Below are 23,557 nucleotides of genomic sequence, written 5' to 3' on the forward strand. Positions count from 1 at the left end.
GAGTACTTTATAATTTTACAAAATTCCTTAAACTTTCTGTTAATAAGACTGTCTCTGTTTTCCAGGACTGCTAAGGATTTAATCTCATTCCTATACACTTTTTGCCATTTTCCTGGGGTTTGAGGAGGAAATGTAGAGGTATATATGCAGTTTGTCTGTCGTCTTGGTATAGAAGCCATGATCCTAACTTTGATTCATTTCTCAATTCACTATAGTTATCTGAGTACATTTACAAAAAGTGAGTTTTGGTTGCTGTATTTTCTGCATTCTTGCACTTCAAATAATATTTAGCACCCTCTCACATAACCAACAGCTGGGTATAAAATTCTCATCCCAAAATCTGTGTTACCCCAGAGTTGTCTGACATTTGTAGTCACTGTCTGTTGGCAAACTGCTTTTGGTTCCCATTTAAGTTGTTGATTTCCTTCTGCTTAGATACTTATTGCATTTTTCATGAAAACATTAAATTAGAAAAATATATGTTATATTTCTAGAAACTATTTCAACGTGGCTCTCATTTTACTTCATCATGTCTCAAATCTCATGTCTTAAATCCTTTTTCAGTGCATAAGATATAACCCTTTGCCATTCACTTATCTCCTTTTATACTATCTCTTAAATCTCACCCCTTTTTTCCAAGAAATTTCTACTCTGCAAATGGAAGCTCCTCTTCAATGAGAAACAAACTCCTTTAAGTCCTCTATCACTTTACTTTCATGCCATGTATGAAACCTAGTTCTCCCTTTAGATGCCTTTCTCTGCAATTCTTCCAAATATTTGGAAGGGGGACAAGATTTTCCACATGCTGTTTAAAGACTGAGTATTTCAACTACATCCCAGTGGCTACTATCTGCCTGATCTCCAGGTTATGACCCATCATTGTTGAAAAATAAGTGCAGACACTTCCCTAAGACTCCTGTCATAGGTATCATCTGCGTCCTCTTAGTGGTGAGGGAGGGGGCTTGTGAGCACTTACTGTAAGTGATGCCATGGAAGAGGATGATACTGCTTAAAAGAGTGGTAAGTAGACAGAGAATAATATGAGTGGATTTATCTTCTATTCTCAATATTATCTGTCCCCTTCTTCCTCTCCATACTCTCTTAGGCAATATCATCCTCTCCCCCATGGCATCATTTATCATTTATACACAGAACACTCACCAGATGCTATCTCTAGACTAGATCTCTCTTCCCATTCCTAGAGCCAATTGCCTATTTAATATTGAATTAACATATCAATTCAACAAGTTGAAAGTGGATTTTACAAGCCAACCTCACTGCTGAGGTTCCCATTTCAGAGAATGGCCTTCAATTGCTCCAAACCAGAAACCTGGCTGTCATCTTCAACTCCTCCTTCTTCCTGATAACCACAGCCAATTAATTTAAAGTTGATTCCACATCTTAAAAAATTTTCACATATACCTACTCCCCTCCATTCCCATACAGCCACTTCTCGAGTTAGATGACCTTTTTCTCTCTAAATTCCTGTAATGACCTAATTGGTCTCCTGATATTAGTCTTGTCTTTCTACTGCTCATTCTGTGCAGTATCACGAGAGAGCTCTTTGAACACACACGTGTAATCATTCCTAAAAGTTATCTTTGTGTTACAGTCTCAGCCCTTGCATAATGGTTAAAGTGAGTCATATCGACAAGATCATTTGTAATATAACCTCTGTTTTCCCTTCAACCTTATTACCTTATTAACTCCTCTTTCCTTTTTTCCCTTTTCCTTCCTTCCTTTCTTTTTCTTTTTGTAAAAAATTTTTCAGACTTACAAATATTTTTTTCAGTTGTGTGAATGTATCACTCCCTCTTTCAGCTTTGGGGCTTTACCCAGTCTGTTATATCTTTTTTTTTTCACCCAAATAATGTCTACATATTCCTCAAAATATCACTTCTTCTGAAAAATCATCCCCAATCCCCTACAGCACTTAAAGTGCACCACTTATAAACTTGTCACTTCTGTCACAGCACATCCCTTGCTTTATGCTACTGGCTCAGATTTGTTCACCTTACAAGGTAGACTCAACGCTACTAGAACAGGAACCATGTCCATCCTGTTTAACATTTGTTTTCCTGGATCATAAAAGTGTTCTGCAATTTCATCCAATGAGTAACTTTATTAAATTTATCTTTCCTTGGCCTTGCTAAAACTTTTAAATAAGATCAAAGCTTTTACTAATTTCACAACTTTCTTTTCTATCATTATTTTGGTGATTTCTTTTCCCCAATCTGCTCTGTTTTTACTTTTAGAATCCTTGATGGACAAAACATGTCTCCTTCCTTTTCTTTTTCCACTCAGTGTCAGTATGTTTTCCCTCCGAGTTTGGAGAATTTCTTAAACTTCCTCCTACTTGAGCGAACCGGTGCTCTGTGACAGCCTGTCTTCCGTCCACTGCTTTCCGTGCATTGTAACATTTCACCAGCTTGCTTTTGGCCTGTGAAAATCGGCCTGGCTTCAGAGCTGTACCTTTGAGGATGGTCTGCTACAGCTCCACAGATGCCACCTCCTCTCAAATTCGGTCAGAATCAAAATTAGAGACCTCTCACACTTTATTTTATCTTGCATAAGAATTTCATTCCATGGGTCAAATTAGCTAGAATTTTTATTGTTTTTCTTTGTGTAGCAAAACCTTTGGGTCTTTTCTCTGTTTGCTCACTCTTTTAGAAGTAAGTGTAACCTGAAATGGGTTTAGTTTGAACCGTTTTATTATAATGCCTTTAAATCTTCCAGACTCAGGAAAAATAAGGAAAAGTTTAGTTTTATTTTGCTGAAATTGAGGTCCATTTTTATGTAAAAAGTAGGAAACAGCAGTAGGAATATTGTCTTTGCACCTCGGGTTACATAAGCGGAAGTCAGCTGGATGAGCGCCTGCCTTCATGACTGGTACCCTCCCTGCTGGTCTAGGTCAAGAACACATGTCACAGTCGGTTCCTCTGCCCCATGTAATTTTGATGCTTTGAGCTCTTGTCAAAGATAGAAGTAGAGCTCATCTTTCCCTTATGCCAATGTGTCCAAGTTGAGGAGCACCGGAATATGTGGGGTCCTTTCAGGGAGTCCTCTAACATACTCTTCAGCAAGGCTTCAAACAATAAAGCCCATCGTCTAATAAATTATCTTCTTTAATTTGTGCTGTAAAGTACATTAAGATTTCTGACATACTGATTTCCCCCTTTAGTAATTTCTAAGATTGGTGAAGATTTTTTTTCTTTTCCTTCTTGGTCACGTAAACGGGAATATAAAGACAGCCATCTTTACCCAAACGTTCTTTACAGAATTCCGCGTTAACAGCGTTGATTTTATTTGTGGTCTACCACAAGTTGCCTAATCTGTGCTGTGACTATCATTCATCTACTTATAGTCTGAATGAACCTAAAATACCTTTACGCTATGGCTCCCCCTTCTGGTTCTCCGATGGAAAATCCCCTGGAACATTGAGTAGACCTGAGTAAAGCCGAGAAGGTCTCAGCTGGAGCTAGGCACTTCTATCATCTGGTTCACTCAAATTCCTAAGCAGCTTTCAGCATCTCTTAGGAGACTGCTGGCTGGAATATGAGTACAGCATGTGCACATCAGGAAAGCTCTTCTGGTCTGAGACCAAGGACATGAGGGTGCCAGCATGGTCTGGACTCTTCAAACAGTCAACAGAGTCACACAAATTCTGTTCCCTGGGAGGGCATATGTGAGTTAGACATGGGAGGAAGGCTATCTGCTGCCCGCTATAGCAGCGCTGCCTTTAGAGAGTTAGGGAACTGGGCTTCTCTGAGTTTATGAGAAGAGGAAACATTTTTTTGTGACTGAAAACACACACACACACACACACGATTTCTAATTTTTCTTAACAAGATAAAGATGGGATCATTTAATACTCTTGGTGAATTATAATTTACTAATCCCATCTTTCCCTCATTATCCACGATGGTTTAAAAACTGCATTCTGATTGGTGTCTTATGATTTGACCAAATTCAGCATCATGAAACTTAATCAGTTAAGAAAGGTCTCTATTGTTCAAGACTCTAAAAAACTTGATGAAAAACGTGAGAAAACATTTCAGTTTTTTTCATCCAGCTTATGGTTCTCTGGACATTCATGTGTTTTGTGTTTGGAAGTTTGACTTAATTTTTTTCTGTGTTACCTCAGGCTATAGATTCAACTACTAATAATTACGCGTGGGTGAATGTGTGTGGGTGAATATGTATACCTTATAAGCCTTTTTAAAAATTTTCCATTACAATTGAAAAATCATACACAATATAGTGGTTGAGACACTTATATAACTCCAAGGTGATCCCCTCAATGAGGACCCACCTGACACCACACATAGTTATTACGATATCTTTGACTATATTTCCTGTGCTGTGCTTTACACCCCCATGACTGTTTTGTAACTGCCAGTTTGCACTTCCCAATCCCTTCATTTTTAAAAAATAATTTCTATGTATACATATGAATGTGTTTCCATTTTAAATTACTGTCATAATACCATTTTAAAATGCTTTTAAAATTATTAATGAACTTAATGTTTTCCTTCTGCTGAGTAGAGAGGGACCTAGCTCAATAAAAATTGCTTCATTGAGGATAACATACTTAGAGGTATCAGTTATGTGAATCAGACATAGTTATTAATTTTCATGCAATAATTCTCACAGTCTCTGTTCTATCTTCTTATTCTACTTGAGATGCATTCTGCAGATTTTGCTCTTTACAGGACTTGTTTATATTAATACTTAAGAAAGTATTAATATACGACATGATTTGAAAATGTGTGATGTTTAGAGAGAAAGGTGTATTGCTTTTAAAAACCTTTGTTAAAAGAAAGCTATTTTAGTCAGATGGGTACTATACTTCTTAGAGGGATCACTTCATAAGTTGTATAAAGATCTAATTACTATGTCGTGCACCTGAAACTGGTATAATACTGTATGTCAACTGTAACTGAAAAAACATAAGTATTTTAGAAAGCTTAAGCTGTGTAAAGATGACATTTGTCCCTGGTTCTTGCCTTAGACTCACAGAAGATAGAGAAGGCGGCAGGACAGAGTAGGTTCGCAAGACACCACACTTTCTCCTGTTTTTAGAATTCTTTGTAAAAGTAGTCACAGGAGCCAGTAGGCATGTTATTAGTAGATCTACTTTTTATTCTACACATCAGGAAATAGTACCCTGAATTTTCTTTGAGTAGCCCCCAGTGCATCATGTGGTTAAGGTAAGACTCTACTTTGGACCATTAAGAGCGTCTGATCTCCTCTTTCTACTAACTGGGGTTTAGATGGCAAATGATTATAGTTGCCCAGTCAGTCAATCACTGAACTTTCAGAGAAAGTGATCCAAGAGAGATGACCAGAAAGTTATTCCCTGTCATCTGGACGGGACCTGAGAGGCAGCCACCCTGTCACCACCTGGAACCTAAGAACAGGACAACATGGGGCACAGAGATCAGAAGAGACCAAGTGTATCACCTGAGGCACTGGGCCCATCCAAGCTGGCAGCCTTGAGCCTCTTGAAAACATAGAACACCATCTTTTTTGTGTGGTTGTTGTTCATTTTGATGGGTTTTCTATCATCGCCATGGAAAGAACACCAACTGACACAAAATAAAATTGCTCAGTTTGAATGTTAAAGCTGAAGAACCACAATAAGGCAGGATGAGGCCCGCACACACAGCCCCAGTCCCGCGAAGTGAGCAGCAGGAGGGAAGGAGGGCCTGACACTGAAGTCGCTTCTGTGTTCTTCGCTGGCTCCCTCGACAGAAGCGTTGGTGACGTGGGAGCTCATGTTTCAATGACTTCTATGCCAATGGTACCTTTAAGCTCAGAGCACACTACTTGTAAATCTAGAATCTTCTCATACAGCTTGTTTTGGTTTTTTTGTTTGTGATTATTTTTTTTTTTTAGAACTAGAATTATCAATAGATGATTATTTAGTTTAGCATTTTTTCAAATTTGGTTTAATGTGGAAAAGTACTTTGAAAAAACTAAGGGAGAGCAGAGCTGCTTGGATTTGAATGGGTGTGAGGTCAAAGAGCATCCCCACCCCTACCCCACACATGTCCACTCAGTTCTCTCACTGGTCCCCCATGCCTCCTTGTCCCTCTGTTCCCAGAGGCTGGGGCTCTGCTGAGAGCTGGGGGGAAACACAGAGCCCATGAGGAATTCTCTCATCTTGTGTGACCAAGCTTCAGGTGGGGAAACTGAGGTCCAGAAACCTTGAGGAAATTTCCTAAACTGCTCAACTAATGAGGCTTAGCACTGCTGGGAGGTTATTTGGATTTTATTGCCATAAACTTTTAAATTTTTTTATTAATATTCAATTTCCACAAGTAATGTATGAATACATTCTAACAGTGTGATATTTACCAAAGGGTCCAGTAATCTTAAAATAAAGTTCCTCTTGAGTCCTCTGAGTCCAGGGAGGTAACTATCATTAATAGTGTGGAGGCTTCATTTTCAGGCTCTTTTGTGTGTGTATCTGTAGAAATATAAAGTTTTACATATTCTTCATGGGGCATTCATACAAAAAAAGGTCAAAGTTAAAAGGACCTTTAATGTGTTAATTACCCTGGTCTTATTAATCATCCCATAATATGTATGTGTATCAAATCATCACATTGTACACTTTAAATATATGCAATTATATTTTCAATGATTCCTCAATAAAGTTTTAAAAAATAAAGGTACCTTTGACATCTCATTGAGATTTACCTGTTTAGAACTGTATGTTCTGTATTTTGTTATCTTCATACATTCGCAGCTATATGGCTATTTATTGGTAAAGTACTTTTTAAAGAATTGTCTCTGTATTTTCTCTGAGTCTAGTTCATGCACTGATATTTCTCAGCCTTTTTAATCTATATCTTCTTTCAATAATAAAATACATTGATTTCTTTAGTATTATTTGATATTCAAAATAATTACTACAAATTAAAACAAATAATCAATGATAGCAGTAAATAGAGCTTTTCCAACTACACTGCCTCCCTCGCATATTGCTCCCCTCTAATCCCTCTATGTTCAACATAACCAGATGGCTGCCACTCCCCTTAGTGACATGCTTTCACCTACAGCAAGACATCCCTAAGGAATAACCTAGTCAATAGCTCAGAGGTGGCTGAGCATTTATATTCCATGTACAGCGATAATAACACAGCTGCATTTTAGAACACTGGAGAACACATAACAGAACTTATAACAAAATACAGACTAAGAAATTCATTCAGGAAGGCTAGAAGTAGGCCTTCCTGATTTAACAAAAAAGTTTTACAGTATTCCTCATAGCAAAGGAGTTGGCGTGGTGTGATTTTCCTTCTGTGCCTAGTACTCTTTTGAGTGTAGTTCTCCGGTGTCTCGTGTTTAGTTCTCTGGGAAAGAGTTGAAGAATCTAGTCACCAATCAACTCTGATTTTTCTTGAACTGTCTGTTCCCACCTCGTTTTTCTCAACTCTTAAAGAGTTTGGTGCAAACTAAGAATGGCAAACACTACAGAGGAGGTGATGGACAGGCTGTAAGGAGCTGAGATTATTAACAAGATTAACTACGGAGGCCCCGAAACGAGAACAGGATGGTTCAGAAGAAGCTTCCCTGAGACTTCCAGTTCAGCTTCCTGGGTCAGTATGGCTCTACTGGTACTCTAACTTTCTCAAGAACTCTGCAAAATCATTTCTCATTTTTGGCAGAACATTGGTAGGGGGGAAGAAAATATGTGACAAGCTGCTAAGAAAAGCAATGTGACCTAATTTGTTTTATGTGGGGTTTTTGTTTATTGGGGAAAAAAATGACTTATAAGCTGGCCAAAGAAAGATGTTCAGGGATTTCTCCCAGTTTCCATCTCTATAATTACCCACTAAATATGAATTATTCTGTCTCTCCAGTAAAGCCAGCTGGGAGACAGGATAAGAAGAACCCCTGCAGACTCACTAAATTTCGGGTGCTTCCGCTGTCTACCAGGCTCTGCCTAACAGCGGCTCCAGATCCCACCCATTCATGTCCCAGCACCCAGCTCCAACAGTGCACCCCTGTTAGCTCTGCTAGGACCTGAAGCCTTGCAGGGGCACCCACAAATCTATTACCCACTGGGATCTGGAACTCTTTGCATTAACAACACATTCATTATTAATACCATCTAATGGGTTCCTCCTGCTCTGATGTGAGTCATCCAGCAAACCTATGATTAAAATGTGAATTTCCATGAAGATGTTGATACAGCATAATATAAACAGTTGGTAATTAATACTTGGTAATTAACAAGCTGGTATTCTGGCTTTCATGAACTTTTCAGTATAACCCAAGACCAGCAATTAGGCCACGATTTTAACCATGAAGTTTCCCTGCCTAAAAGCCCAAAATCTTTTCTTTCATTGTGGTAAATCTAGAAGATGTAAGGACCCACTTAATTGCACAACTAGCGAGATATTGTGACTACATTGGACCCATTTAGGGAAAAACAGATCTGCTGTTATAAGCTAAAGTTTTGTAGAAGGAAATAGTGGGGAATAATATTGTGCAAATTGAGGCCCTGAATGATAGGCTAATGTACTTGGCTTTAACAGTCTTAAAAATAACAGAAAATCACCAAGAGTTTTTGAATGTTTATTCAAGGTCAGGGGCAGATAACAGGGAGAACAGAGAAACCAATCTTGTATATGTGTCGATTCAATTTAGGACTCTTTTCTCATACATAATTTCACCTGAACTTATTGACACTGTGAAGCAGAAATGGTCATGGCCACTTTTTGGATGAGAAAACCAATGCTGAGTGAGCTGTGACTTGGCCAAGTTGCTCAACTAGTAATATTGTGATTTCAAATACAGTATTTATCTAAATAGTCCCATATTAGGGTTAGGCCACAAGTACGCTAGTGAAGCCACCAGAATACATTGACAGTTGCCTACCTACTCTCTGAAACAATACAAACAGTACTACTTTCCCCACTGGAGTGGTGACAGATCTATAAAGTTTCCTGCTCTATGAAGCTGAGCACACACTTAGTCTCCAGAATACCATGAGCTACACGTCCAACCAGCCCCCCGTGGTTGCGCTTCTCTGCTAGAATGGGCCCTTGTCCTGGGTCTGAACAGCTGAGCTCACGTAAGTTCGCTGCATAATCTGGCACTGGCCTGGCCCCTCCATCTGCGCATCTTACTGAAGCATCCATGTTCTGTTACTAGTTTCAGCAAGGGGCAGGACCGGATACTGGAAAAGATACATCCTTACTACAGGCAATTGACCCGATGAATGACATCAACAGCACTTCACAAACTCATTAAAAACAGCCATAATTTTGTTATGCTTGATAATAAAAACAAATATACAAATGAAACCTATTTTGAACATAAAATAGTTCTATCGTCACCTAATAATAATTACCCAAAGTGAGATAGTTCAGTGGATGTTGGTAAAGGGAAATAAGCAACTTGCTTTGTATTTATAACAATGAATGGTGATTTAAGTGTTCTGCTTTAAAGAACTTGATGATTCTCAGTGGAGACCTGAGATGTATATCTAGAATGATTAGCAGTTATTATGGAATCTTAACTGAAAATCATAGAGACTGCAATTCATTTAAAAAAATTAATTGATGATTCAGAGAACAAGCTTATATCACCAAGTGGGGAATTAGAGAGGACCTCTAAAGGTTGGAGATTTGAAGAGACCTGCCCATTATGGTGGATTATACAACTGGTGGGAGAGAATAACTCTGAATCAATGGCACCTTTCTACTCTTGTCGTAAAAGCTTGAAAGAAAACTGCCTTGTAAGTTACATACAAAGGTAGACAGGACATGAATATTTTATGTGACTCTTAAACAAATGTGGTGTTTCTGCAGCCTGCTCTGCAAACAGCCAGTTTTCTCAGCTATCAGTCCCACTGAATTCTCTTGAACCTACAGCCCCACATGATACTCTAAACTGTTTAATAGATATCTTTCTGAATTTTATTGATATTTCTTACAGGGGATGAAGAATGGTAATGAAGAGAAGGAGTAAACATATAAACATACTGAACACTGTGAGACATTTTTTTCAGCCTCCTAATAACCATGTCATTTTTTTCTTTTACAGAAAATGAAAACAAGGCTCAGAAAAACCCGAGACTGTTTGAAATTACACAAATCTATATGTCTGAACCTACGTTTGCATCCAACTCTGCTTCACTCTAAAAACCAAGCTTTTTCCTCTACGTGACACGTTCATATGTTCCACCCAACTAGTCATACTTGCAGGAAACTCTCAACCAAGCTCCTTTAATCAGTTCATGACTGACTCCTTAAAGGCAGATCCCAGCAGCGTTTGACAATGGAGCCACTGCTGCAAATGTACTAATGTCTTAAGTCTCCAGTGAGACTCTCTTCTTAAAGCACACATGGCATACACTCCCACCTCCGACACACAGGCAGGCACTCTTCCACCTCTGGACTACATTCATTGCTGTGCTCCTCTGCATCTATTTAAGTGGTTTTTGACCTCTGACAGTGACTGAGCTGGTTTCCATTCTTACTCCTTGAATCTCTGAAGAAGATGCAGATTCACTTGCTCTGGACTGACGTGAGCCCAGGGGTAGACATTAACATGAGATGCACGTGGAGATGAAGACTCTGTGGCGTTGAACTATACCGAACCTTTGAGGGCCTGGCTGGGCTGCCAAGTCCCATTTTCCTGCATATAGGAGCCAGTTACTCTGTAGACCCAGTTTCAAATTTAGAGCTGCCTGTCCCTCCATCACACTGTTAATGTCCTTAACATGTACTATGATCTTGCTGGTTCCCAAAGCGCATGCGGGATGCATTAGATCTAATCAAACAGAAAATCTAAGTTACTCTACACTGCTGACATAAATTCTATGCTATGGATCTAAAAGAAAACAGTCATCATAAAACACTAAATGGGAAACTCTCCTTGCTTCTTTGCTAACCATTACATGATGGAACCTACATTTTCTTAATGAATAGATTGACAGCAAAAAAGGAATCCCCGCATTTCTCCCAGAAGAGCTACAAAGCTCTGTGTTGACTATTTTCCTTGCCATGTCATACTGAGATGTGGATGGGGGGGAAAATGGAAAATATAGTCATCAATTTGGGGGCATTGCCATTGGAATACAAAAACAGCCTGACTAGATAAGAGTGTGTGCCATGGGAGGGAGGCTAGGGTCTCTTAAGCCTCTGTTCTTTCTACATTCGGAATTTGTTTGGGCTAAATGAACCCAGATGACAAGGCGGAATCAATGGGGATTTTTTTCCAGCCTGTCAAACCTGCAGGATCTTTCACATCGTCACCGTTTTATTATTTCTGTCTTGAATGGTTCCATGAGGACCTTATTCATAGCATACTCCTGTCTGTCCTGAGGCAAAGACAAAAGCTCTCTTGGGCTGCGAGGACACTGCTACTTTCTTCCCAGTCTGCTCTCTCCTGCCGTAATCAATGTTTATGGCTGCAGTTACAGTAAAAATAGCAAAAGTCAATATTTGTACTCCGTATCTGTCAGATAATAAAGCTGGCTGAAAGCGGGACTACATGACATCTGCCTGCAACCCACGGGGCTGGTCTCCTCATCTTTTCAGACAGTTTGCCTAAAGATGGCGTCATATTTGTACAGCTGACATTCTCAGATCCCCTGTGTGTCCTCGGGGAAGCTCAAGATTTTTGTCTGATTTTTGATCCTGTTGATTCTAGCCTTTAAACTGGAAGAAAAAAGTTTAAAAAAAAAAGAAGTAGAAAAAAATTTAAAAAGTAAGATAATGAAACAAGACCGAAATACCATTAAGATAAACAGTCCTCTTTTACCTATTGTTTTTTAAACCTTGCCTACTTCCACAAAAGATAACAAGAGACAAAGAAATGCTGGTAATATAAAATGAAAGACCGTAAAGCAAGCTGGGAGGTCAGAGTTTCTTTTGAGAGTTCGGATTTTAGATGAAGGTCAGGGTTTCAGTTTTAGTTCCGTTATTCTGGACAAGTATCTTCCTAGAAATAGCCTCACAATTTTCATCTGTAAAGTAGAAATAGTAATAGAATATAATTTATAGAATTGTCAAAAAGATTAAATGAGATAATGTGGGGAAAGAGTTTAGCGCAACAGCGCAACAGATGGTAACAATACCAGTGACTTTCGTATCAAGCAAAGTGATTTTTAAGCGAGCCAGCTTTACCTTTCGTTCAGCTATTCAGCCTCATTAAATGACTAACACAAGTCGCTGTAAAAATGAATGTGAAAGTCAAAACTCAAATTTTATAACACATTTTTATGTTACATTTCTTTACAACTATTACTATTAATCTTCCATGGCTTATTTCTTACGCATTTCCATCTTGCTAGTGTTTCCAAGTCAGAATTATTGTCCTCGCCTGGGAACACCGTTGTTATAATTGTTGTGCGATTTGATCCCAAATTTCCACTTGGGAACCCTCTAGTGTTTCACAGCCTCTCTGCGCGGTCCCTTGCATAGCGGCTCTGTTCCGTAATTTATTGCATTCAACAAGCTAGCCTTTCTCTAAAAATGACGTGTTTTTTAGTATGCGGAGTGATTTTAAGAGGATGAACTTCTGTAGTTCTATAAGTCATTGATTTTAATATTTATTAGAGAAAATATAGTAGCAGACTAAACTCATGATCTCCTAGATATTATCCTCTAGGTTGAGGTTACAGTAAGGAAAAGGATAAAAATGGACAATTTAAAAAAAGATTAAGCCTACTATTGATTAGACTGTGCATGCTCGTTCATATCTTCCAGGTCCTTACGCTACGGTGGGGTTGTGTCGTCTCTGAGCAGCAGCGTTCAAGAGCCTGCGCACAGCTCCCTGACGGTCTCTTCCTCTGCCTCAGAGTCCGCATGTTCCAGACGGTTCACGTACAAGATGATGGAGCCTCCATCGGTCTGTGTCCCTGAGTAACTGTGTGGAGCAAAACCTTTACCAAACCATGACCAACACGCAGTAAGAGAGAGAAAAACCTTTTGTTGTATTAATTCGCTAAGCTTGGGGGATTGTTGGTGACCTCAGCATGGTGTAAAATACCACAAAGGTGGTCACAACAGTGTTTCCGATCTACAGTTTCTTAATCAGATTACACTGTCCTCCGTATAACATAGTTTTTTTATGTCTTTGTCATTGTCTTGTCAGTTTTTCTCTTAGTATAGTCTAATTTGTCAATGTCGTCGGCAGCCGTCCGTCTCAAGAGACGATGGTGTAGCTTCTTAAGTGTCTATCTGCACCGCCGAGAATGGCTGTGCAGTCCGACACAGGAGTGACACGGCATCTGTCTCCTCCCGTGTTGAATTGACATCTTGCGATGACGCTGGAGTGTCCTCTCCAGTGGAGCTGAAGCTACAGAGCCTGGGCAGGGTGATATGGAGGGTCTGCTGTTGCCCATGCAGCAGACCCCCCCTCTCTTCGCAGCTGAAGGATCCAAGGGAAAGACGGAGTCGATACAGCTTGGCTTCAGGTGCGCCGCAGGAGTTGCCGGTGTTGACTACAACGTCAAACCGCCTTAGGGACTCCGGCTCCGGATTTTCTGTCGGGGTTTACTCCCTTAGCCTTTCCCCAGAAGAGGTATGCCGCAAGGCAGCGGAGGTTTTTTGGAGTCAGAGTTTTCCTTCTCTGATGTACCCTGACTGGAAGATCGAACCAGCGACACTTAGCTCGCAGGCCGACGCTCAATCCACTGAGCTAAACCAGCCAGGGCCATATGAAAAATAATACAGTAATAATACAAGAATAAACTTCCGTGATTTCACAACTGTAAACCTACTCTTACTCCACCTTGTATTGTCTAGTTACACTCTTATTTCATAAATAAGAGTATTTCCAAGTATGAAACTGGCCAAAAATACACAGGTTGGCAAGAGCCCATACTGCCACAGGTGTGAATGAATTGGTGCAAGCTTTCTGGCAACATCTACCAAAACTGATGCACCTTCGTCAGGACTTCCCATCTACAATGGGGCAAACTCAAGTTCAGAACAGTGGGGCAACATGTCCAAGACCACGTGGAGTGCAAGGAGGAGCAGGAAGTGACAACAAACTAAGCAAGCAAGCACCTGAAGAATACTTATAGAGGCTGACAGGCCTTCCTCCAGATTCCCCAGGACCCACCTTCAAGATTCTTTACTGGCCAAAACGTTTGTGTACACAATAGTAAAGGTGCTTGAATGAAAATCAGTTCCCTCTGTGGTGGTCCGTCTAGGCCATTCTTATAGGTGCACAAGTGCAAGCTTGTGAAGACAAAAGGAGATTTTAAGTGGGAGAGGGTGTGAGCCCCACCCAGGAAGACCATGGATACATCCCCACACGCCAAAAGGGAGTCCTTGTAAGAGAAGCCACATGTTACCCCTCTTGTAGAACCAGTACCAGCCAAGCCTAATTCAAAGGAGTCCTCAATACCTGCTGAGAGACATCAAGACCACAGGTCAATGAGCTACTACTATCTGCCTTCCCACCTTCATTTCAGTTATTTACTGATGTTGATGCTGAGCACCTGCTCTGCTAGGCATATACTTAATTAAGCACCAGGCATGGATTCATTCATTCTCCCCACCTTTAAAAGAGGACTCTATTGGTCTCCCCAGTGAGGCAGGAAGGCTCTGAACAGTCCGGGTACCTGCCCAAGGCCACTAGGAGTATTGCTACCAGGAGGTGGGCAGAGGGGGAAGCAACTTGCATGGTGGATCCCTCTACCAAGGGCCAAGAGGCCGCCCAGACAAGGGAAGAGTTAGGTGGGGAAGGGGCCCCGTAGGAGAAACTGACAGGCCACACACAACACCATGCCCACCTTTTTAAAATATAAGATCCTCATAACAAACCTTTTGCGTGGGCAATGTTATAGACTGAGGGAGAAGCTCAGGCCCCAGCCCACAGCTACATCATCAGCAAGGGGTAGGGCCTGGGTACAAATCTGGTGTTCCACCCAAAAGGCAACAACTCTCTCCTCACTCCCCACAACGGGGCTGGGAGAGAAGCTGGTGTTCAAATCACTAAGAACTACTTCACAGAAGGACTACCCAGGGATCTGACCTCTTCATCCAGGGGTGAAAAGCACACAGGAGACACAAGGCTCTATCTGACAAGCACTCACAGACCTGTCACCAGTCTGCAAGGAAGAGCCTGGGAAGGCGTCCAAGACAGGAAGTGGGCGGAAGAAGCACAGCGGCCCAGAGTAGTCATTAGGCGGTATGGTCAGAAAGCTGACTCTAGAGAAACACTGGGGGACCCCAACCGGCAGAGACGGCCACATGCAAGGCGAGCCCCCTTCCGAGCCCTTTCCTGGCTTCAGAGCACGCACGGAAAACGCGGAAAACGCTTAAGGCAGCTGTGCGGAGACTGGGGAAGTGATATACCTGCAGGTGTCGCAGGACCAGGCCTGGCTTTTTTCTGCATACATCCCATGCTCACACTACCCGCGCCCCCGCAACCCGGGAAGCCAAACACCGCAGAGAAAACCACTCCACTGTGCCCGAGGTCTGCCACCAAGAGCAGCAGGCAGGCTGGCGACGCGGCCCCACCGCAGCCTGGGCCCGAAGCGGGCCGGCCGGCCGTGCACGCCAACCCCAGGCGCTCTGGGGCTGCCAACTAAATAGTCGGCCCAGCACAGGGTGAGGGATCTGCTCGAGGGCCGGCCTGCCTCGGGTGAGAGGTCGGCTCACGAATGAAGGTCGGGACCCCGACGGGGAGGCCGGAGGGTTTGGCGTCGGCCGACCGCGCTCCTCATTTGTCAATGACTTTCCTAAAATATGATGTTGAGAGATATATACAACCCACTAGATGTGGTTGGAATAAAATGGAGTCTATCTTCATTCATATTAATTTTCAAACTAAGATATATAAGCCTTTCTTTAATCTCTCTATCCAATTGTTGGCTCATATTAAATATGCACCACTCAAAATCCTTTTGTCGTGAATTTTTCTGAACACTTTTTCCTCCATCTTTTGCTTCAGTGCATGATTCATTGAATTTGTACACTTTTTATCATTTTACTTTAGTCCTTTAAGGTCAGGATAGAAAGACCTTTTTAAATCTTAATTCTCTCATTCAACGTAAATCACTTGGAGTGATTCATCCACCAAGCTAAGCTCTGTGTTTTCACATATTAGATAAACATAATTTCTAGGTTTTTATGTAAAGCAGTGATTCTCAAAATTATTTAACAAAGAATTACTAATCATAAGGAGTCCAAAATAATCTCCTATAGGTTGGACATGAAGGTGGATTCATGGGAAGAAAAGGTAACATTTTTTATTTGTATATTTTATAATTTATGTGTCCTATTTAAATTAAACCTACAATATATCACTGCTTATTGTGGCATAATTTTTCCCAAACCTTTGATTGAGATTAATACTATATGAGAAAGTACAGTGTTTATCTTGTGTCTGGTGTAGAATGGACCTCAAATTCTTAGAAAGAGAGAGAGGAAGGAAGGAAGGAAGGAAGGAATAGAGGGGAGGAGGAAGGAAAAAGGAAGGTGAAGGAAAGAATTAATAAATGCAAGAATACATGAAGCATATCCTTGACTGACATTATATCATCTACTGCAAAAATGGAACCATTTTTGTTCCTTTCTGTCTTTTTTTTTTTGTCTTGGGGGGAGGACCACTTCTTTTGTGATCTTCTGTTTCCAGTACAGATTTGTTTAATTTTAGACCTTTTCTTGGGTTTTCTTCCAATATTTCAATGCCTCTTCTTCCACTTCTTTATATCGACTGCTTTCCATTTGATTATATATGTTTGTTACATTAAAGCATAGGCTTATTTATTTAACAAATACTCATTGAGCACTAATTCTACACCAGGAACTATGCTAGTCATATAAATATAGTGATAAGTAAGATAAATCTGGTCACAGTTCTTGTAAAATGGAAAAGTAGATACAAGAAGAGTCCTCCTTCGGTTTCTTAGACACCCTTCTGTGTTCCTTCTCATCAGAGATATTATCATTTGTATAGTTAGAACTTTTAGTTTGAAGAGTCTCTCATTCCTCCTAAGCTATCACCCCATTAAAATGCCACTAGCTATAGAATAATAATTACAGATTCTCTGAAAATTCATCCAAGTCTCATTCTAAGTACCACTGTCATCTGTTAAATATACCTATGTGCTCCTGGATGAGAAATAGCCCTACAGGCAGAAAATGGATGTGCTTGGTTCAGGTGAGAAATAACTAAGAAAAGAATCCCTGAGTGCACATCATTGTCCATGAACATAGGGACCTTCTTAAGATTTTCTTCCTTCTCAGACTGAAGCATGTTCTGTGAAACAGCTCACATAATGATTTTTCCAGCTGGCAGACACTTGGAAAGAAATACCCTGTTGTGCTATTTCTTTCTGAACTAAAAAATATTTCAAGGGGCTCACTGTATTATTATAATGACTTTAGAGTTTTTATTGAAAATGTTTGCTGTAGCAATATTTGAAAATATAAATACAAAAAGAGAAGAAAATTCAAATAAACTTTAATATCCACTGTGCAGAGATATAAATATTTTGGTGTAGATCTTCCCACATTTAAAGTTTCAAAATTACAAATGTGCATTATATTTGTATTGTTTGGTAATATACCATTATACCACACTTATGTTTCTTCTTACAATCTATAATTATTTCTCATGATATTGAATAGTTCTCTAAAATACAATATTAATAATGATGTAATGCATTGTCATGCTGTTGCTGGTGGAAATGAAATCTTTTCACTGGGTTGCAAGGAAAGTATTCCAGGGACCCACATATGGGAGACTGTGGCATAGTGGAGAGGTTTACTGGAGCTGGAACAAACATAAAAAACTGTGTCAGGTTCAGCTTCGGTATCTTGCCTCCATTCTTCACCCTGTGAAGGAAGTCCAACCTTGCCTTCACCAGGCCAGTACAAAGGTCAGTGTCCAAAAGCTCCGTGCCATGCCAAGACTTATTCCATGTCTGTGCCCCTCTGGCTAGCTTAGTCTGTTCCTGGCTGCATTCCGGCTGGTGCTGTGTCCAGGCCAGCACTAAGGGCCCATGCAGCCTGCCACAGCCCCAGGCGCCGCTAAGTCCACATGGCTGCTATAAAGAGAGATCATACAAACAAACAAGGTGAGTACATGTTATTGTGCATTTGTGTGTGTGTGTGTGTGTGTGTGTGTGTGTGTGAGGGAGAGAGAGAGAGAGAGAGAGAGAGAGAGAGAGAGAGAGAGAGAGAGAGATTTTAGGCTGATTCACAGGGGAACAATTTTTAACATAATTTCTGTTGATTTCAATTTCCAGTTGTTTTAGACTTAAATAGGCATGCTGATTTCAAAAGTGCAGATAGTTTTCTTCTATCACATCAAGTTTTTTCTGTACAGCTTATCTTAATGCGACCACTCTAGGCTGGATCAAGCCTGGATCAAGGGAAGCACTAGTGCTCTCCTATTGGTTGAGAGCAAACCTCCCTCGAGTGGGGAGGGGTGGGGGATGACCTTGGAGATCAGCGACAGGTTCATACTAGTCTAGGCTGTTCAGTTACACATGAGACAGTGTGGTGAGGGGTTGTGTGCCGCTCTATATAGTGAATCATATTCCGAAGTGTAGTCCGAGTTCTTGTCTGTATACAAGGAGTTAGCAGAATTTATTTTTTTATTTACATATGTACTTATTTCCTGTTCTTCAGATCATGTCTGCCTCTGCTATTTCTTGTCGTACATGTCTAAACAACCCTGATTCATTTTGTTATATCTGTGGCAGTTTCACCATTCCCAGTCAAAGGACAAACATCAGCACATTTATCAGGCAAGCTTATTTTGCATATTTTAAAGTAAAACTTTGTGATCAAGATAGCTCTTGGGCCCCTCACAAGGTGTGCAAGCAGTGTGTCGAGAGTTTACGTATGTGGACAAAGGGAACACGTGATAAATTGCTATTTGGTATACCTATGGTTTGGCGAAAGCCCAGAGATCATTCAAGTGACTGTTACTTTTGCATAGTGAAAACATAAGTATATAACAAGAAAAATAAATGTAAAATAGAGTATCCTAGTCTACCATCAGCTATACGCCCAGTGCTTCGTTCAGCTGAAATCCCAGTGCCAGTTTTCATTGAACTATCCTCTTTCGAAAAACAGGAGTGTGGTGAAGAACTAAGTGACAGCAACGATGAAGATTTTGAAATTGAAGATGACTCAGTTTGTAAGTGATTTCATCAGCTTGACTTAAATGATTTGGCACAAGATTTGGGACTATCCAAAAAGGCTTCAGAACTCCTAGCATCAAGACTTCATGAGAAAAACTTGCTTTAAAAAGGAGCAAAGGCGTCCTACTTTTAACCAAGAGAAAGTGCATTTCTGCAATACCTTTGAAGTGATGGTGGTTTTGTGCATTGCTATAACATACATAGTTTAGTGGAGGAATTAGGAATTCCAATCTATAACACAACTGAATGGCAACTGTTCATCAATAGCGCGAAGTGGAGCTTGAAGTGTGCCCTCCTCCACAATGGCAATTCATTTGGTGCAGTCCCAACTGGCCATTCAGTTTGTTTTCGTGAAGAATATGAAGACATGACTTCCGGCCAAGATGGAGGCTTAGACGGACACGCTAGGTCTCCCTCTACAACTACAGTGGAATACAACTACTTCAAAACAAAGGATAACTAGAAATTCCAGAAAATAAAGCTACACGGAAGCCCAACATATGAAGTTATAAACCAGCGGTGCCATTTGGGCAGGTAAGAGTTAAAGAAGGCAAAGCTGTTTGCGGAGCGGCGGGGCGGGGCGGCGAAAAATCCTGGAGGCAATCAAGCCCCTGGCGTGCGCGACTCCAATCAAGCCCCTGGTGTGCCCGACTCCGGCGCTGGGGAGCAGCCGCAGCATCGCCTTGAACAGTGAGGCCCAGGGGGGCGGGAGGACGGATCCCGGTCTCCTAGCTGAATAACTGTGTGAATCCATCTTGGACCCCCGCCCCCACAGAAAGCACCACAGGGCTGCGAAATAGGTCGCGGACGGGCAGGCGCCGGCGGTCGCTGATTTGTGACGCGTACACAGGCACTGCCCCCTATAGCCGGCCCAGGAAAACAAAACGCATCTGTCAAAATGTGGCAGACAAATATAGAGATCCCGGTGACACAACTCACCAGGCATCAGATAGAGAACCTGACAGATGAACAGATAAGAAACCTGTCAGAGGCTCAGTTCTGGGCCATTGTTATCAGGTGGCTTACAGAATTCACAAAAGAGCAGGAAAAAGATATGAAAGAAGCGAAAAACTTTCATAACGAAAGGAACAAAACCACATACGAGACAGATGGTGAGGAATCCAGAGTCCATTTCAACAAACTGGAATATGGAGAAGGAACAAGCAGTCAACCAATGCAGCGAGAGGAAATGGGAAGCAACAATGAGAGGATCAGAAACCTCTGGGACAGCTATAAAAGGCCCAACATAAGAATCATTGGTTTGCCAGAGAATGAGGAAGATGAACTAGAACTTGAAAAATTGAGTGAAAATATAATAAAGGAGAACTTCCCAGACTTGGGGAAGGGAATAGACTTGCAGGTCCAGGAAGCAAGGAGAGTTCCCAAGAGACTGGACCCAGGGAGAACCACTCCAAGACACATTATAATCAAAATGTCAAAAATTAAAGATAAAGAGAGAATCTTAAAAGCAGCAAGAGAGAAGAAAAGAATTATGTACAAAGGGGTCCCAATTAGACTATCAGCTGACTTCTCAAGGGAAACCCTACAGACAAGAAGGGACTGGCAAGAAATATTCAAAGTAATGAAAATCCAAAACCTACAACCACGAATACTCTATCCAGCGAAATTGTCATTCAGAATAGAAGGACAGAGAAAGTGTTTCCAGGACAAAATAAAACTGAAAGAGTTCATTAGATCCAAACCACTGTTATATGAGAAGTTAAAGGGACTGGTTTAAAAAACAGAAGCTAGGGAGATGAAACAAAGGCAAACTAAATAGGCAACGAGAGTGGAAAAGGAACTGTGGGTAAGGGAAACATAGTGGGGGGAGGCCAACAGGGAGGGGGAGTGGGGAGAGGGAGGGAGATGATATAGGAATTGGGGATCATGGTAGGAGGGAATGGAATAGACGGAGAGAGGTTGGGAGGAACTGTAAGCACAACTAATGGACATAATCTAAAAGGGGGGGACAACTGGAGGGAGGGGGCCACCGGGTGGAGGGGAGCAGAGGGAAGGGAAAGTGGCACAAATGTAATATTTTAATCAATAAAACACATTAAATCTGTAAAAAAAAAAAAAAAAGAATATGAAGACATAAAGAAAGTCATTGATCTGTTGTAATATCACAAGCACAATTGGATCATCTGTGTTGACCTTAAAATGGTCTGCTCCCTTCTTGGTCAGCAATGTGGATACACCAAGTATCCCTGTTTCCTGTGTATGTGGGACAGCAGAGCTCGTGAGAAGCATTGGGTGGAGTCTAACTGGCCTCCAAGATCTGACCTCAAACCCGGTGATCCAAACATCCTACATGAGCCACTTGTTGATAGAAAGAACATTATATTCCCACCTCTGCCCATAAAACTGGGTCTCATGAAGCAATTTGTTGAAGCTTTACCAACTGAAGGAGACTGTTTAAAGTATCTCATTTTGGCATTTTCTAGCCTGTTGTTTGAAAAGATAAAATATGCTAATATGTATGTTTGATATCAGAACTTTACTACTTGTACAGAATTTGACTTACAGTTACAATATATAGCCTTTATATGACTAAAATAACTCTAAATAAACAGTCTGTTCAGGTAATTTTTTCTTCTTATGTACATTTTGTATGATTTTTAGGACAAAGGGAGGGTATCCTGTATCTTAAAAAGTTGATGTGATAGAAAAAACCTACAGTCATTTTTAGATTCAGATGCCGAAAGTTAGTCAGAAACAGATGTCATATCTAACTCAACAAAAAGTATGTTCCCCAGTGTCGTATTATCTCAGGGCTTGGGAAGGACAGTGTCCTTTTAACCTAACCTATCAACTTCCCAAGCTTTTGTGGGCTGATGTGCTGGATCCTCCACCAAACCAATCCATTTCCTAGATCTTCTGGGGTTCTGTATCCTTTATCCCATCCTCTCCTTTCCCCAGACTAGACAGACAGGCCTCTGTGGTCACCATCTTAGCTCTTACTGTGCATGCCTCATAGTAGAAGCACTTTTTCGCTCCCATCTCGGCTTCTACTGAGCATGTGCCCATGCAGAGGAATGTCCCTGTTATTTTTCTTCCTCCCCTGGTAATTATCCTTCCTGCTTGCTTTGGGGGATTAGGTGGCTAAAATGAGGGAGAGGGCAGAGGATGCCCTGCGGAGTATGTGAAGCTGTAACTTCCTAGAGAAGCTAGCAGGTTTATTGTCCGAGTCAGCTCCCTAGTTTATTATGCTTCCCAATGTGCAATTCCCTTTGCTTTCTTCTTTTATTAATATCTAGCTATCTATGCTAACAATGACCTATTTTATATTAGAATACCTTAATAATAAACATCTAAACATTTCTCCAATGGTTTACTATTATGATAAACTTTCTTATAACCATATCTTAATATAAATCTGTATATGTTTCTTTAGGATAAATTTCTAGCAGTAGAATTGTTCAGTAAATTCCTGAGGCTGTGTTTTTATATTTTAAGGCTTTTGGTACCTATTCCCAAACTATTCTTTAGAAGCTTTGTTCAAATTTACATTTCTAACACTAATGTATGAGACTGCTCAATTAGCAAGGGGTATTGCTATAAAAATCTCTTCTAGATAATAAGTTAAACATGACACCTCATATTTCTTTAGTGAACTAATTGTTCCTTTTTTCTACTAAATATTTGTCTTTAAACATTTTTTAACTTATTATGTTTTAAAAATTCTTATATGTTAAGAATATTGTTTTTATTTTACATATACTCTGAGTATTTTCTCAGATTTCTGTTATGTGAACATTAATTTTATTTACAGTGTTTTGGAGGTGCAACTATTACTTGTTTTTGTTATAGTAAAATACTTGTATATTTTTTATGTCTGCCTTTTATTTCATGTTGGGCTCTCACCTTTAGTTCTCTTTTTCCCCAAGAGCCCTGTAAGATAATTAAATTGGTGGGGAGTGAGGTTCTATTTTTGCTGGCAACTAGAGAAGTATGAATTCCATATGACAGAACTTTCAAACCACACAACAGAAATGTAAAGTAATTTCTATAATATTGGGCAACATCAAATTGAAGGCAGAGGTGATCAGCCAATGAATTCCATGCAAATAATTATGAGAAAGTACAATAAACTCAAATGTTAAGTGGTATAATTATAAGTTTTAAAATTTTTCTCCCATGTACCTTTCAGTGTTTTACAAATTTTCTATAACTAAACAGATATTTATACCCTGAAACAAACAAACATCAGTAAACAAAATGAATGAGCAAGGTGGACTGCAGGACTGGCATGAAGTGGTTATTTGGTATATCTGTGAGTAGCAGCGATATCTTTTTTACGACAGAGGATGGCAGGTGTGAGAAACTCTATGTCTAGGACTTTCATCTGTATAGAGCAGTGATTTTTAACCAAGAGTAAGTTTGTCACTCCTCTGCCAGAGACACCTGGCAATAATGGGAGAC

This window comes from Furipterus horrens, unplaced genomic scaffold (genome assembly GCF_987537825.1).
Source record: "Furipterus horrens unplaced genomic scaffold, mFurHor1.1.pri manual_scaffold_11, whole genome shotgun sequence".
In the NCBI taxonomy this organism is placed as follows: Eukaryota; Metazoa; Chordata; class Mammalia; order Chiroptera; family Furipteridae; genus Furipterus; species Furipterus horrens.